The sequence below is a fragment of the Scyliorhinus canicula genome, chromosome 1 (assembly GCF_902713615.1).
Source record: "Scyliorhinus canicula chromosome 1, sScyCan1.1, whole genome shotgun sequence".
Taxonomy (NCBI): Eukaryota; Metazoa; Chordata; class Chondrichthyes; order Carcharhiniformes; family Scyliorhinidae; genus Scyliorhinus; species Scyliorhinus canicula.
The window spans coordinates 136,406,258-136,422,090 of record NC_052146.1 but is presented as its reverse complement, the minus strand read 5'-3'; the positions used below and the strand labels follow the sequence as shown (position 1 = coordinate 136,422,090).

Sequence of the window (15,833 nt, the reverse complement as noted above, 5' to 3'; positions counted from 1 at the left end):
GTGGGCTGAATTATGTCTTGCAATATTAAAAGAAAACATTGTGGGCTGGATTCTCCCAAAATGGGACAATGTTCCCATGCCGGCGTGAAACGATGGACTTTCCTCCCGAAATTCTGATAAAAATGTTGACCTATTTCAATGCCCTGCAGGGTGCTAGCAGGGCCCCGGAGTAAATCTCGCAGCTTTAGCTGCGGATACAGGCCCCTGCACTTCTGCGCATGTGCACGGCGGCGGCCTCCAGCGGCCACATCGAGCTCCATGGCAGACTCGGAACGTGGAGCCACACCGAGAAATGAGACCACCTGAACGGCCGCGTGCCCGTGCATCTAAACCCGCGGCTCTAATCTGGCCCCCATTCCGACCAGCATCCCGATCGACAACAGGTGGTTAGTTCCATGTCATTGAGAACTCAGCCGGTCGGGAGCAGAGGTTTGCTGGGTGGGCCTCTGGCAATGGGCCCCCAGCCACGTGGCGTACTCCGCGGTCACGCTGAATTTCGGGGGCCCGTAGAATCGCCGGACCGGCGCCGGGCCCGATTATGGTTTGAAAGTGGATTCTCCGACCCTGCGTGGTCGCGATGTCAGAGTGGGGCTGGGGAGAATCCAGCCATTGTCTTCAAGGGATTGTCTGCTTCTTTCTCTTACCAAGGTCATCCGTTTAGCCACAACCTATTATTTTGAAATTCAGGACCTTGTCCCAATTAAGTTCTTTCCTCAATTGTACCCCCTGTTAAACATCATTTCACAATAGCGGCTGAATATTTATACTTTGACTTATAATGGCAGGAATTAGCAAATGTATATTTTTAACTTTGTATTATTTGTAAATCATTTGTAAATCTTTCTCATAAAAATGCTGAAAATGTGCTACAGAATTCTCCAATCCCCTTCCTTGCCATCTCGCTGCAAGTGAGAATGGAGAATTTGTTGTTCGAGCCAAATCACATTGGGCTGGTTTCACCGCTCCACGACGCAGAAATTGCGGTCGGCGATGGGGCGGAGAATCCGTTTTGACGCCAATATCGGGGTGGAGCAGGTTTTCGGATTCTCCACCACCTGAAAAGCACCGTACTCTGCCCACTGCCTGAGGCCTGCCCCACGATGCTCCGTTCCCGACCAGCCGAGTTCCTGACGCCGTTGGTTACGTGTGCTCATACCGTCCGAGAACCTTGCCTGGTAGCTGCAGGCTCAGTCCGGCGCTGCCACAGTCAGGGGAGGGCCGATCCGCGGACAGTGGGGCTTTATTCGGGGATGGGGCACTGTGGGCGGGCAGTCCGGGGCGCGCGAGCGGCCGAAGTGGGGCACTACATTCGCAGTCCAGGTCTGCAGGCTGAGTTGGCCATGGAGGACGGCATGCCCATTGCACGCCACCGCCGTGCGCGTGCGCAGCCACAGTACAGGAAATGGTCAGGGTCATATCGGTAGCTAGCGCTGCGAGCTCCACGCGGCCTCCCTGTTAAACCCCAGCAAAACAGGGAATCGGTGGCTGTTTTGCGCCCGTTTTGCTTCCGTTTCCCTGGCATAAAACAGCAACGTTTTCACGCCGGCTGTGGGGACTTAGTCTCTCAAAAGGAGAGTCCAGCCCATTGGATGGGATTGTCCGTTTCTGAGATTCAGAGCTGGATTCGCCGATTTTGAGCCTATGGGCGGGATTCTCCGCCTGCAGATGCCAAAATCACGTTCGCCGATCAGGCGGAGAAGCCCTTTTTGCGCCAAAATTGGGGTCAGTGCCTGTTTTCGGATGCTTCGCCCCCTCCAAAACGGCGTCATCGGTGAGTATGCCACATGCCGTTGAGACTGTCTCAGGACGTCACCTGAATGCCCTCCCCTGATGCCCCAATTACTTGTCCTCTGAGTTTCCGTCAACCTCGCATGGCGGCTGCAGACTGTGTCCAGCGCCCCCGGTTTGGGGGGGGGGGGGTGGGGGGGGTTCTGCAGCCCCGGGGAGCTTCGGCAGAAGCTGGGGGTACTGGTATGGGAGTGGTCTAGGGGTGGCGAGGGGGGTTACAGGGGGACACTACCTAGCAGATCAGGTCCGCACGCTGCCTGCACCTTGTTGTACGGCACGACCGTTGCAGGTCGTCGCCGTGTGCATGCGTTGCCACGGACCCGGCAATTCTCTGACGGTTTCTGTCGGGAATGTGGGGCAGTTTACTTGGCGCAGCTGCTAGTCCCCCACCGGGTGGAGCATCGGGGCGGGGGCGCTGCCGACTTTTTCATTATAAGACTAGACACTTCCTCCGGACATAGCCTCAAAATCAGTGAATCGAGCCCTATGTCCGGAGGAAGTGTCTAGTTATACAATGAAAAAGTCAGCGCCCCCGCCCCGATGCTCCGCCCGTCTTGCGTTCCCGACATAAACAGCCGGAGAATTGTGGCTGCGCACGGCGACGACCTGCAGCAGTCACACCGTACAACATGGCACCGGCCACAGGTTGACACGGCCTCGCCAACCCCAGGACACCCCCCACCAGTCCCCCCAGCCCTCGCCAAAACCCCCCTGTCAGCAGCACGGCTCCCACCCGACCACGGTGGCGATGGACACAGTCCGCAGTCGCCATCGCCGGGGTTACAAAAACTCAGACCACGTGCAACCAACACGGCCGGGAACTTGGCACATTAGGGGAGGGCCTCAATGTGGCACGCGGATGCCATCACATTGGCGTGTGGCGCGCGCCTCAATGAATCCGATTTGGAGGGGGTGGAGCATCTGTAAAATGGCACCAGCCACGATTCGGTCGCAAATGGAGATTCTTTGCCCGATCGCCGAATACAATTTTGGCATCGGGTAACGGAGAATCCCGTCATAAGTGTTGAGCCAACGTAGAATTTGTGGGTTTTCACGACAGCAAAACTGGTGCTGAACTTGGATCGATTCAGCAACTGTGGAGGGGTGAACTCCGACGCCATGTGGAACACAATCTATTCCAAGGAAAAACGGTGTGGGATTCGCTAAGCCCATGATTGACACTTGGGAGGCTGACAAGTTGCTGCCACATATACACACTTCACTCCCCACACACACCATCCCAGCCAACAAGATGGCACTAGTTGTGCTGGAGCGTGCCTATACAGCTGATGGAACCTCTGGGGCCAGAGGGCACCTAGGAGGCTGGAGTGGGGGGATACTTATATGACCACGGGCACCACAGTAGCACAAGTGGATAATACTGTGGCTTCACAGCGCCAGGATCCCAGGTTTGATTCCCTGCTGGGTCACTGTCTGTGCGTAGTCTCCATGGGTTTCCTCCGGGTGCTCCGGTTTCCTCCCACAGTCCAAAGATGTGCAGGTTAGGTGGATTGGCAATGATAAATTGCCCTTAGTGACCAAAAAGATTAGAAGGGGTTATTGGGTTACGGGGATCGTGTGGCAGTGAGGGCTTAAGTGGGTCGGTGCAGACTAGATGGGCCGAATGGCCTCCTTCTGCACTGTATGTTCTATGTCTATGACTCATGGCCCTAAGTTTACACTAAGCAGCATGTGCAGCTGCATGGCTGCCTTGCCAGCTTGGCAATGGTGTTCCATCCCCGTCCACCGTGACCCCACAGCCCACCTCCTCGCCACCCCACCCCCCCCTACTCTCCCCGACCCTGGCAGAAGCCCCCAGGCCAGTGACACAACTGTCAGCAAACTATGGCGATGTTGGACACTTTCCATACCCCCTCTTTCTCCCTCAGCAGCCACAACGCTTGTTTCACGATTTTTAAAAGCACAAATGAACTGTGCCATTGGGTTTTGACCCACTAGGGGCAGAGCATCGCGGAGGGCCGGGAGAATGTCGGGTCGGACCCACTAATGACAAGAAGTGCCACTGCTACTTTCACAAGGGTAACTAACTGGGTTGGGCAATAAATGTTGATCTCACAAACATTGCCCACTTCCTAAGAATTAATTAATTCATTCCATTATTTTGTTGATGAAGGTGGTATCTCTCTTTCGCCACCTTCCTTTTCCTGCAAATCAGTTGAATGTTTCATCATTAGATTTTGGAAGCTGCAGACCGCTGAAGGAACATAAGCAGCTGCTTAAAAAGATAAAATTGCTGTTCACCTTTAGGAATTTCTCTATGCAACTCTGCAATACATCACTAAATGAACATGATGCCACAGATAGGTTTAGTTAAAACTTGATCCAATATAAATTATTTCCCTTAATGTGATGCTTGGTATTGGACTTAAAAAGGCTCTTCCTTCTTTCAAAATCACCCTGGTGCAATAGATGACCTTCATCATGAGCTATTGTTTTTGAATCAGTGCTTTGGGGATTCCTGTATTATAACAAAGTCGGAAATAGCATTATCTCATAACCACTGTTTACTTCAACAGGCAGCATGAGTCAAGTTTAAGTTTGCAATCATGAAGATGTCCATGGCAGCATTTTTAAGTTGATCTAATTTGCAATTATCAGGCTTCTTATTAAGATATGTTTTTAATTCCTATCAGTTATGGGGATACGCCAATTTAAACCTGAATGCATATTAGTTTACTTTAAAAGAATCCTGCCTAGTTTATTTGCTTTGTTCCCATTTTGTTTATTTTATTAATTTGGTCTGTGGACCCTTAATTGGGATCTGGCTGTAAGCTGCAGTCTTAAAGTTGAAACAGCCTGCTTGCTGGGACACTGTGTTCCCAGATTTTGTGAAGCCAGACTCCTTGGCAGCGAGTGAATCTTAGGAGCCGGTTGTGGAGGGAGTCAGTTGGATTGATTAACTGGTTACCGGTGGGTTGGCCAAGGACAGTATACTGCCTGAAAATGGCCAGTGATCGGTTCATGTGTGATGCTTTCTGAGAGAATTGGTCGAAGTGTTCAGTTCTTGGAAGGGAAAGGAACTCTCTCTCTCCTGCTTGGTGAAGTGAAAGAACTGGGACGGAATTCACCGACCCCCCGCAGGGTCGGGGAATCGCCCAGGGCCGGCGTAAATCCCGCCCCCGCCGTGGCCGGAATTCTCCGCCACCCGGGAATCGGCAGGGCCAGGAATCGCGCCGGTTGGCGGGCCTCCCGTGGCGATTCTCCGTCCCGTGATGGGCCGAAGTCCCGCCGCTGTCAGGCCTCTCCCGCTGACGTGGTTTAAACCACCTCTGGAGCCGGCGGGAGCAGGCGGCGCGAGTGGGCCCCAGGGTCCTGGGGGGGGGGGCGCGAGGCGATCGGACCCCGGGGGGTGCTCCCACGGTGGCCTGGCCCGCGATCAGGGCCCACCGATCGGCGGGCGGGCCTGTGCCGTGGAGGCACTCTTTTTCTTCCGCCACCATCACGGCCTCCTAATGGCGGAGGCGGAAGAGACCACCCTCCGCCGCGCATGTGCCGGGGTGACATCAGCGGCCGCTGACGCTCTGGCGCATGCGCGGACTCACGCCGACCAGTGAAGGCCTTTCGGCCAGCTGTGACGCTGGTCAGAGGAGCGGGAGCCACTCCGGCGCGGGGCTAGCCCTTAAAGGTGCGGAGAATTCCACACCTTTGGGAAGGCCCGATGCCGGAGTGGTTCTCGCCACTCCAGTGCGCCGGGACCCCCCGCCTCGCCGGGTAGGGGAGAATCCCGGCCCTGCTCTGATGTTCTGAAAGCAGTGAGTGCCTGGAATAGCCTTTTTTTTTAACCCAAAATTGATGCTGAGTCTGCAGAGAAAGTAGACAACCTAGCTGGAGAAAACCATCTCAAGCCTATAAGGAAGATGCCCCAAAACAAAAACCTGAACTTCAGAAAGACATTGACTGGAAGTAACCCCAATGCATCAGAGATCCTTATCCTTGTAGTTTAATTAATATTTTATTTCCCTTTCCAGGACCCTTTCCTCTCTGTGCTGTTGTCTGTGTGTGTAGAGTGAGTGGGGCGAGTTCGGAAGTGGGGGATTGGAAAAGGGTAGCAGATAGTCAATTACATTTTCTGGCTGTTTAATAATAATACTGTACATAATAAAAAGGTTACTCGTGTTTTAAAGTTACAGACCTGGTGACTAGTTGATTGGGCTCAACCAAGGAATTTGGGTATTTTTAAAAAAAATCTAATTTCACTTGCGTTGCAACTCCGGGTCAAGTGGGCTGGAATTGACCGCGCACAAGCCCGGGTATCATGACAATAAACAGGCTTGCTAAGTGGCAGTACTTGCATCTCATAATTCCACGAAATTGGAGTCTGGGCTCCAATGCACATCCTCACAGTTTTTATTAACTACTCTTCAAGGTTAAAAAAATCGTTGCCATGCAACCACCTTTCAATTATTCTCTCCGACTCAGAACCAGTTTCCATTTACAATTTAGGGTGACATTTTTAAATGACAATGGGGAGGAATGTTATTGAAGCTATTCCAGCTCTGCTGTGGTAACTTTGGTGAAAATATGAAACTTGCTGCCCAAGTAACAGCACCATAGGGAGCAGGTCCATCAAAATATGCCATAGAAATATATTGTTTTTTTGAAATAAATTTCAAGTACCCAATTATTTTTTCCAATTAAGGGGAAATTTAACACGGCACGGCCAATCCACCTAACCTGCACATTTTTTTTTGGGGGGGGGGGAGAATGTGCAAACTCCACACAGACAGTGATCCGGAGGCGGGATCGAACCCAGGTCCTCAGTGCCATGAGGCAGCAGCACCAACCACTGCGCCACTGTGCCGCTCATATAGAAATATATTGTTGCCTTAACTGAATTGTTTTTGCAAATGAACCTTTCTACTGCATTCTTAGCCAGACTGTCTCTGTCCCAATGTGTTCCAATACTTGGTTTTTTTCTACGGACTCATTTTCTGTTCCTCTGTTGGAATTTGTTCACTCCACACTGATTGGGATTTATCTATTCCTGTTGGTTCCCATCCTGCTCTTTGAATGCTCTCAGAGCATCTCTTCCATGTCCACTAATTACAACCAGGAAATATTTCTCCAAATCCTCACCATACCTATGTGACCTGAATTCCCTCGCAACCACTTGAGCAGTTTAGCTGCCAAGCCTATTGCTTCCATCTCCCCATTTTTGTCCTGTTTCCTCTCAGTCCTTTCTCTTCTTGGCATTCCTGTCCTACAGGCAAGCCATCATTCATTTCTCTGCTTTTAAACAATTTACTCCAGTTAATTGCTGCCTAAATCCATCATTATTTCTCTGCCTTCCTACTCCTCCATGTGATCCTAAGCTTGAAACCCACTTGAATAAACCTACAGCTCCTTTTATGCCTCTTGTAATTTATTAAATTGTATAACTAGGGCTGCAGATAGGGCTTCAAATTAAATAGTGGGGGAAGGGTTCAGTTGTATGGAGAATTAGATAATCAAAGTTAAAGGAGGAGAAGTGCAGGTTAATGATGAGAACTTTCAACTAGTAAAAGGAGCCGAGGACTCACAAAAGGTCAGTAAAGATTCCAGACCACGTAATATGAACAGAGAGTATAGAAGGGGTAGGAATCTAATCTCAGGCAGAGCAAAAAAGGTGACAAGTATGAGAAGGGAGGTGGCAATGTAGGACTGAGGGTGTTGTACCTAAATGCACGCCATATGGAACAAGGTAAATGAGGTTGTTGCGCACATTGAAATTAGTCGGTACGATGTGGGTGTCACAGAGACGTGGCTGCAAGGGGATCAGGCCTGGGATCTAAATGTACAAGGATATGTGTCCTATCGAAAGGACAGGCAGATGGGCAAAGGAGACGGGATTGCATTGTTAGTAAGGAATGAAGTTAAATCGATAGCAGGAGCGATATAGGATCAGAAGGTATAAAATCTCTGCGGGTAGAGTTGAGTATTCACAAAGGTAAAAAGATCCTGATGGGAGTTCTGTACAGGCCCCCTAGCATTAGTCAGGATGTGGGGCATAAAATAAATGAGGAGATAGAGAAGGCATTTTAAAAGGGCAATATTACAATAATCATGGGGGACTTCAATGCGCAGGTGGGCTGGGAAAATCAGGTCGGTAATGGATCCCAAGAAAAGGAATTTGTAGAATGTCTAAGAGATGTTTTTTGGAGTAGCTTGTCACAGAGCCGACTAGGGAACAGGCAATTCTGGATTTGGTGATGTGTAATGAGGCAGACTTGATTAGGGAACTTAAGGTGAAGGAACCCTTCGGGAGCAGTGACCATAATATGATAGAATTTAACCTGCAGTTTGAGAGGGAGAAGCTGGAATCAGTGTAATGGTATTGCAATTAAATAACTACAAAGACATGAGGAAGAGCTGGCCAGAGCTAATTGGAAAGGGAGCCTAGCAGGGAAGACAATGGGACAGCAATGGCAGGTGTTTTGGGGAGTTATTCGGGAGGCACAACAGAAATTCATCCCAAGGAGGGGGAAACATTTTGAGGGGAGGACAAGGCATCCGTGGATGATGAGGAAAATCAAGGACAGCATAAAAGCAAACGAAAAAGCATACAAAGTGGCGAGGATTAGTGGGAAGCCACAGGATAGGGAAGCCTTTAGAAGCGAGCAGATGAGAACTAAAAAAACAATAAGGGGGGAGAAGATGAACTATGAGTATGAGCTAGCTAGTAATATAAAAGAAAGGAAGAGTCATTTTCGATATACAAAAATTTGAGAGAGGCAAAAATAGACATTGGACCACTGGAAAATGAGGCTGGGGAAGTAATAATAGGAAACAAAAAAATGACCGAGGAACTGAATAGTTACTTAGCATCAGCCTTCATGGTGGAAGACACCAGTGGGATGTCAGAGCTCCAGGAGAATCAGGGGGCACAGGTGAGTGTAGTGGCCATCACTAAGGAGAAGATTCTGGGGAACTGAAAGATCTGAAGGTGGATAAATCACCTGGACTGGATGGATGAAACCCCAGGGTTCTAAAGGAGATAGCTAAGGAAATTGTGGAGGCATTGGTGATGATCTTTCAGGAATCACTGAAGGCAGGAAGGGTCCCAGAGGACTGGAAAGTAGCTAATGTAACACCACTGTTTAAGAAGGGAGGGAGGCAGAAGATGGCAAATGATAGGCCGATTAGCCTGACTTTGGTAATTTGCAAGATTTTCGAGTCCATTATTAAAGATGATTTCACAGAGTATTTGGAAGTGCATGATAAAATAGGACTGAGTCAGCACGGCTTTGTCGGAAAGGTCATATCTGGCAAATCTGTTAGAATTCTTGTGAGGAGGTAATAAAGAAGTTAGACAAAGAAAAACCAGTGGACATGATTTATTTAGATTTCCAGAAGGCCTTTGACAATAAGTTAAGAGCCCATGGTGTTAAAGGTACAATCCTGGCATGGATAGAGGATTGGCTGACTGGCAGAAGGCAAAGAGTGGGGACAATGGGGTCTCTTTCAGAATGGCCTTGGAAAGGGTCCAGACAAGGTTCACAAGAATGATCCCTGGAATGAAGAGCTTGTCATATGAGGAACGGTTGAGGACTCTGGGTCTGTATTCATTGGAGTTTAGAAGGATAAGGGGGGATCTTATTGAAACTTACAGAATACTGCAAAACCTGGATAGAGTGGACATAGAACATAGAACATAGAACAGTACAGCACAGAACAGGCCCTTCGGCCCTCGATGTTGTGCCGAGCAATGATCACCCTACTCAAACCCACGTATCCACCCTATACCCGTAACCCAACAACCCCCCCCCCCCCTTAACCTTACTTTTAAGGACACTACGGGCAATTTAGCATGGCCAATCCACCTAACCCGCACATCTTTGGACTGTGGGAGGAAACCGGAGCACCCGGAGGAAACCCACGCACACACATGGAGAGGATGTTTCCACTTGTAGGAAAAACTAGAACCAGAGGACACAATCTCAGATGATCCTTGAAAACAGAGATGAGGAGGAATTTCTGCAGCCAGAGGGTGGTGAATCTGTGGAACTCTTTGCCGCAGAAGGCTGTGGAGGCCAAATCACTGAGTGTCTTTAAGACAGAGATAGCTAGGTTCTTGATTAATATGGGGATCAGGGATTCTGGGGAAAAGGCAGGAGAATGGGGATAAGAAAAATATCAGCCATGATTGAATGGCGCAGCAGATTTGATGTGCCGAGTGGCCTAATTCTGCTCTATGTCATATGTTCTTGTGACCTTAAAATGTCCATGCAGATTATCGTGACTGCCATCCTACGAACTGCAATCTCAAATGCCCTATCCTTTTCTCCTGCTGATTTTCCCATTGAAGCATGCCTGTCGGGAAATGGTGGGGATCCTACCTGCTCCATCTACCACGGTCCACTCAGACTCTGCCAGCTATCATTGTCCCCTCTGCATTTCACTCCACAATGCCCACTGACTAATGAATAAGGATCCTGCCATCCGCTGATTCAATATGGATGGTTGCATGGACATCAAATCTGACAAAAACTTGTCTCACTAGTAGTGTTACCTCTGGGAGGATTTTCTGGCCGTTCTCGCCAGCGAGATCTTCCGCTCCCGCCAGCACAGCAGGGGGTGGATTCAATGGGAAATCCCTTTTGACAGTGGCGGGCCCAGAGGATTCTGTCACCGGCCAACGGCCACACCCTGCTCCCCGTTGATGTCTGAACCCCCATCCCCACATCCCATTCACTCATCTGAGAAACCTACCTGCTCCCTTTCAATGGGACCTTTAGACTCAATTGTTAGTGCCATAAAACATGCCATGTCCTCCTTCGCTCTGCTCCTTTTGCACTTCACCACTGGAGCCGGGGACGCACTTTGCTTCTTCAGTCTCACCCAACTTGAGTCAGGAAGCTTGGGTGAGAGAACTGCTTTTCATTCAAACGCAGGTAAGTCGATACAGAGTGCCAATCCGCCCCTGATTGTCACTCTGAGGATGTTATGTCACAAGTCACTGTAGTCTTGCAAGAAATGGCTTTATACTTCTTTAAAAATAACCAATTATTTGTCATGTTTCTTTCTTTCCTCATTTCTTTGATTTTGCAGTTACCATTCAATGACTCCAAGTCTCAGTCAGGACCTCCAGCCAATCCCACGTTGCAAGAAAAGGGCCACCCTGATATTCTCTAAGAAAATGCATCAACACAAAACTACTACTCTGTTTTAAAGGCCACAGGATAAATTACAGAGTTTGGTATCTTTTTAAGTACTGTAGTTAACTCATTTAATAGAAATGTATTTGGAGTTGGGTTCCTGTGCTGCATAGCAATTACAATAGATATGGGAATCAAGTTTCCAATGCGTGCAGACTGCTATTCTCTCTGAACGAGTAAATTACAGTCTAAAGCATATATGCAAACTATGTAGAAAAAAATTCAGATGAAACTTGCTACGCACTAAAATTCACCTTTAGTTCCCTATCTTTGCCAAAGTCCGAAATACTATTTTAAAGTATTGTGTCCATGCCAAGTAAAACCTTTACAATTTGTGTCCTGTAATGAGCTTAGTCACAAAATCATAACAAAGTAAATACTGGCTATACATGCTGGATACAAAACTCGTTTGTCAAGAATGATTACAGCAAGTCAATCAATAACAACTATTAGTGGTTGGAACGTTCTGCAGCACCACACCTAATTTTGTTTCTCTCCACTGATATTTTCTTTTGGGCTTGGAAAGGTTCAAAGGATAACTATGAAAATTATTCTCAGCTAAAGAATCCGTCTTACCTGCAGACAGGCTTAAGGAGCTGGATCTATATACTTTAAAGCAGTGTAGATTTGGAGGCAACCTGGTAAATGTATATAAAATAATGAAAGAGTTGAGTTTTGTGCCTATTGATGCATTCAAATTACACAGAAGTAGCAACTATCTACAACATCACTCAGACTATCTATTTCCAATTCCATAACATTGCCCACCTGAACTCTTGCCTCAGCCTATAGCTTCTGAAACCCTTATCCATTTTCTACGTCTACATTTGAATATCGCAACGCTTCTGGTTACCTGCCTCATTCTACCCTTTGCTTTGTTTTCAGCTGCCTAGGCCCTAATCTCTGGAATTCTTTCCCTAAATAGGTCCACCTTTCGACTTCTCCCTCCTCTTTTAAGACACTCCTTAAAGCATATTTATTTGACCAAACGTTTGGTTGTTCAGCTTAATATCCCCTTATATAGCCCGGCAACAAATTTTACTTGATAGCACCTGAAAAGCGCTTTGGAATGTTTATTATATTGAAGGTACCATTTAAATGCAGTTGTTGTTGTATTGGGCAAGATCATAGACAGTTTCTTCTCCCAGAGAGTCACAAGCTTCTAGAATGGGTTGTCAATTTGCTCAGTGTATGCTAACTCTTCCTCTCAAAGAGAAGTTAGACATTTCCTTTTTGGGGGCAGGGTTTGCATCAGACAAAAGTGAAGTGAAGTTAATATACACAGGGTTAATCTTAATACTAGACTAGTTTCACTTGCCTGAGAGAGTCAGTGAGCAATTTTCAACATTTACTTTTCCCTTACTGACTCTGATTCCTTTTATATATTTTTTATGCCTCTTATATTTGATTACATGGCCATTGAGGAAGGGTTAGGAAGTGGCTGGTTATGATGCTCCAGGCATCTGAGGCAGATTTGATTCATTAACTGAACAAAGAATTGAACCATCAGTTTCAGAGATAAACCATTCCCCAACAAATGCAACAGGCCTGTGGCAACAATAAGAGCAGCATCTCTCACCGGGACAACAACATTCTCCAAAGCTGCAATGTCATCCCAGGAACCAGTGCACACCACACAAACAGACAACAACTTACACATGTATCATTAGAAGGTAAATAAGCTGGTCAAGGAAGCACATGGTATACTTGCCTTTATTAGCTGAGGCAAAGAGATTAAGGGCAGGGAGGTTATGCTGAAACTGTGGTAATGCTACAGCTGGAGTATTGTGTGCAGCTCTGGTATCCACATTATAGGAGGGGTGTTGTAGCACTGGAGAGGGTGCAGAGGAGATTCATCACAATGTTGCCTGGGCTGGAGAGTTTTAGTTATGAAGAGAGATTGGATAGTTTGGAGTTATTTTCCTTGGAGTTGAGGAGACTGAGGGGGGACATGATTGAGATGTATAATATTACCAAGGGCATTGATAGAGTCGGCAGGAAGAAATGTTTCCCCTTGGCGAAGGAATGAACCAGCGGGCATAGATTTAAGGTAAGGGGCAGGAACTTTAGAGGGGATGTGAGGGGAAACCTTTTCACTCAGAGGGTGGAGGAACTCACTGCCTGAATGGGTGGTGGAGGCAGAGACCCTCATTACATTTAAGTATTTAGATTTGGGGCAGCACGGTAGCATTGTGGATAGCACACTTGCTTCACAGCTCCAGGGTCCCAGGTTCGATTCCGGCTTGGGTCACTGTCTGTGTGGAGTCTGCACATACTCCCTGTGTGTGCGTGGGTTTCCTCCGGGTGTTCTGGTTTCCTCCCACAGTCCAAAGATGTGCAGGTTAGGTGGATTGGCCATGATAAATTGCCCTTAGTGTCCAAAATTGCCCTTAATGTTGGGTGGGGTTACTGGGTTATGGGGATAAGGTGGAGGTGTTGACCTTGGGTAGGGTGCTCTTTCCAAGAGCCAGTGCAGACTTGATGGGCCGAATGGCCTCCTTCTGCACTGTAAATTCTATGATCTATGATTAGCACTTGCAATGCTAAAACATACAAGGCCAACAGTTGGAAAATAGGATTTGAATGGTTAGGTGGTTGTTTTTGACTGGCACAGACACAAAGGGCCTTTTATGTGCTGTAGACCTTTATTACTCGAAGATTTGAAATGAAATGAAATGAAAATCGCTTATTGTCACAAGTAGGCTTCAAATTAAGTTACTCTGAAAAGCCCCTAGTCACCACATTCCAGCGCCTGTTTGGGGAGGCTGGTACGGGAATTGAACTGTGCTGCTGGCCTGCCTTGGTCTGCTTTCAAAGCCAGCCCTGTGCTAAACCAGCCCCAGATTTGAATGCTTTACAGGTCCCATACAATGCATGTGTAGATGAATTTGGAACAGACTTGAAAGATCAAAGTTTTTGTCCATGTATGATCATTTTATTCAAGGACTATATATGTTGAGTAGCTTGCAAGTGATGGCACGTGCATTTTTATTTTTAAAGAAAGAGATGTTTGGATAAATAGCTTTGTTATCTGTGGCTTGTCATATTCATGTAACTTCTGATTTTATGTAAATAACGATGATGGGTGTAGCCATTTTACACATCACATGGAGCATTATCCAACGCCAAGACCATTTGCTTCCTCACCTACAATCTTGTCTACTTTTGGCTCTGCTTCAAATCCTGAATGAAGAAACCTCCTGCATGTCTTGTCACTTCTAGGTTTGACTATCTCACCCTTTATCCCCTAGAAACGTGAACTTGACTCCGATGTGCATCCCATTCCACAGCAGGTCCAGCTCAACCATAATCCTGGTCCTCCTGACCCACACAATCTTCAAATTCCCAAAACAGACAACTTCAAATTACTGTTCCTTGTCTACATATCCCTTCGTCACTTTGCTTCCATCTCTAATCTGCCCCGGCCCTACATATCCCCTCCTTAATTCTTCTGACGCCGCCCTCCTCCGCATCCCAAGTCTTCAATTCACCATTGATAACAATGTCTTCAGCTGCTTTGGTGGTCTTTTCTGGAACTCTCTTTGTACCTGTCTGTTTCTGAATCTCTCTCACGATATCTTTAAAACCTTCCTCAACTCCTATACAGACATTTAGGTAAACAGCGCCGTCAGAGGGAGGGGTCAATAATCAAAGAAGGGAGAGGAAAGGCCGTACATTAGTGAGAAGAAGAAAATGGGAGAGAGGGTTTAAAAAATAATAACTCCAATTATTATTGGCTTTTGATATTAAAATATGTCATTATCTATTCCACGTTTGGACTAAAATGATACACCTCTAATTGGCTTTAGATCTATTAATTGGTGACGAGGTAAGAAGACTTAATTCTATTTATGTTTTAGGACAGCTTAATTAAAAGCACCGACTGAGGCACTGTAGCTTGTGATTAGTCTGCAAGTTATCATGTAGCCCATTCAAATCCAGACACGCAAACAAGAAATGTAACCGTGTTTTGTCTGCCCCTGTAACTTGCGAGCATTCGCCCTGGCTTCACTTCCTGGGGGTGAACGCTTAGGTTGCTATTTTTAATTTTTCTTATCATCAATGTAACAGAATCGGCAGGGGAAACGAGCCGTCGATTAGAACTGCAAATAAAATCCATAACCTTTCAACGTATAGATGAATATATTCAATTACATGAAGCACATTTGAGTAAACCGCCTCCCAACCGTAATGTTTGTTAAACTTTGGGCTTCAGGTGAGTTTTTGATCGAAATAAAGTAACAAGATTATCGCGATCCACAAAAGATTTTTTTGCTCAGTATTTACAATAAATGATCCAGAGGAAGAATAATTCATGAAGTGTTTACCCCCGAAAGGAAACAGGTGGAGGACATGTTTACCTGGTTCAGGTACTTGGTGCCTTTCAAGGTTTTTTCTTTAAGGGTCAGACGCTCTCAAACGAGTTGGCGTTGTGTTTTTGAACCCGGCATCTGGTAACTGAATGCTTGCTGCGTGCCTGGCCCCGCAAACTCCTTTGTAATCTTTCCGAGCTTGTTCGGAAAAGTTTCGATCAATTTTCCAGCCGCCGCGGCCAAACTGATTGGTGCAGGCGGGAGCCAGGGAGGGCTTGGAGAGGCCGGCTGAGCTGTCAATTATCCCAGCGCCTCATGCCTAGGATCCATCAGAGGAAGTAGCTTGCAACACAAATAACTTGGTAAAGAACACAAATGGGCAAGAAAAGGATGTCAAAATGTTGCTCAACAAGAAGGGGACACAGGACAATACAGTGCCAAAGACAACACACTTGTGATGCTCTGTCACTGAAGTATAGAATAATTGTGGGTCATTAGCAGGGCAACTCGCATGGCTTGGTAAACAAAGTGATACTAAAAGCAACAAATGTTTTCAAATATATGCTGAGCGAAGTTT

General features: G+C 47.1%; 1 protein-coding gene across 3 annotated transcripts in view; it reads right to left on the bottom strand.

Moving 5' to 3' along the window:
* The window catches only part of rhbdl2 (rhomboid, veinlet-like 2 (Drosophila)), a 91,029-nt gene extending 75,499 nt beyond the window's left edge, over positions 1–15,530 (bottom strand). Inside the window, exons 1-2 of one of the 3 annotated variants that reach the window (XM_038800822.1) lie at positions 15,305–15,530; positions 11,520–11,581 (exon numbers count right to left, since the gene is read on the bottom strand). The gene's annotated coding sequence lies outside the window, so the exon portion shown is untranslated. The remainder of the gene's footprint in view (positions 1–11,519; positions 11,582–15,304) is intronic. The other 2 variants (XM_038800809.1, XM_038800814.1) reach the window with 2 other exon arrangements.
* Between the last annotated feature and the right edge of the window lie 303 nt (positions 15,531–15,833).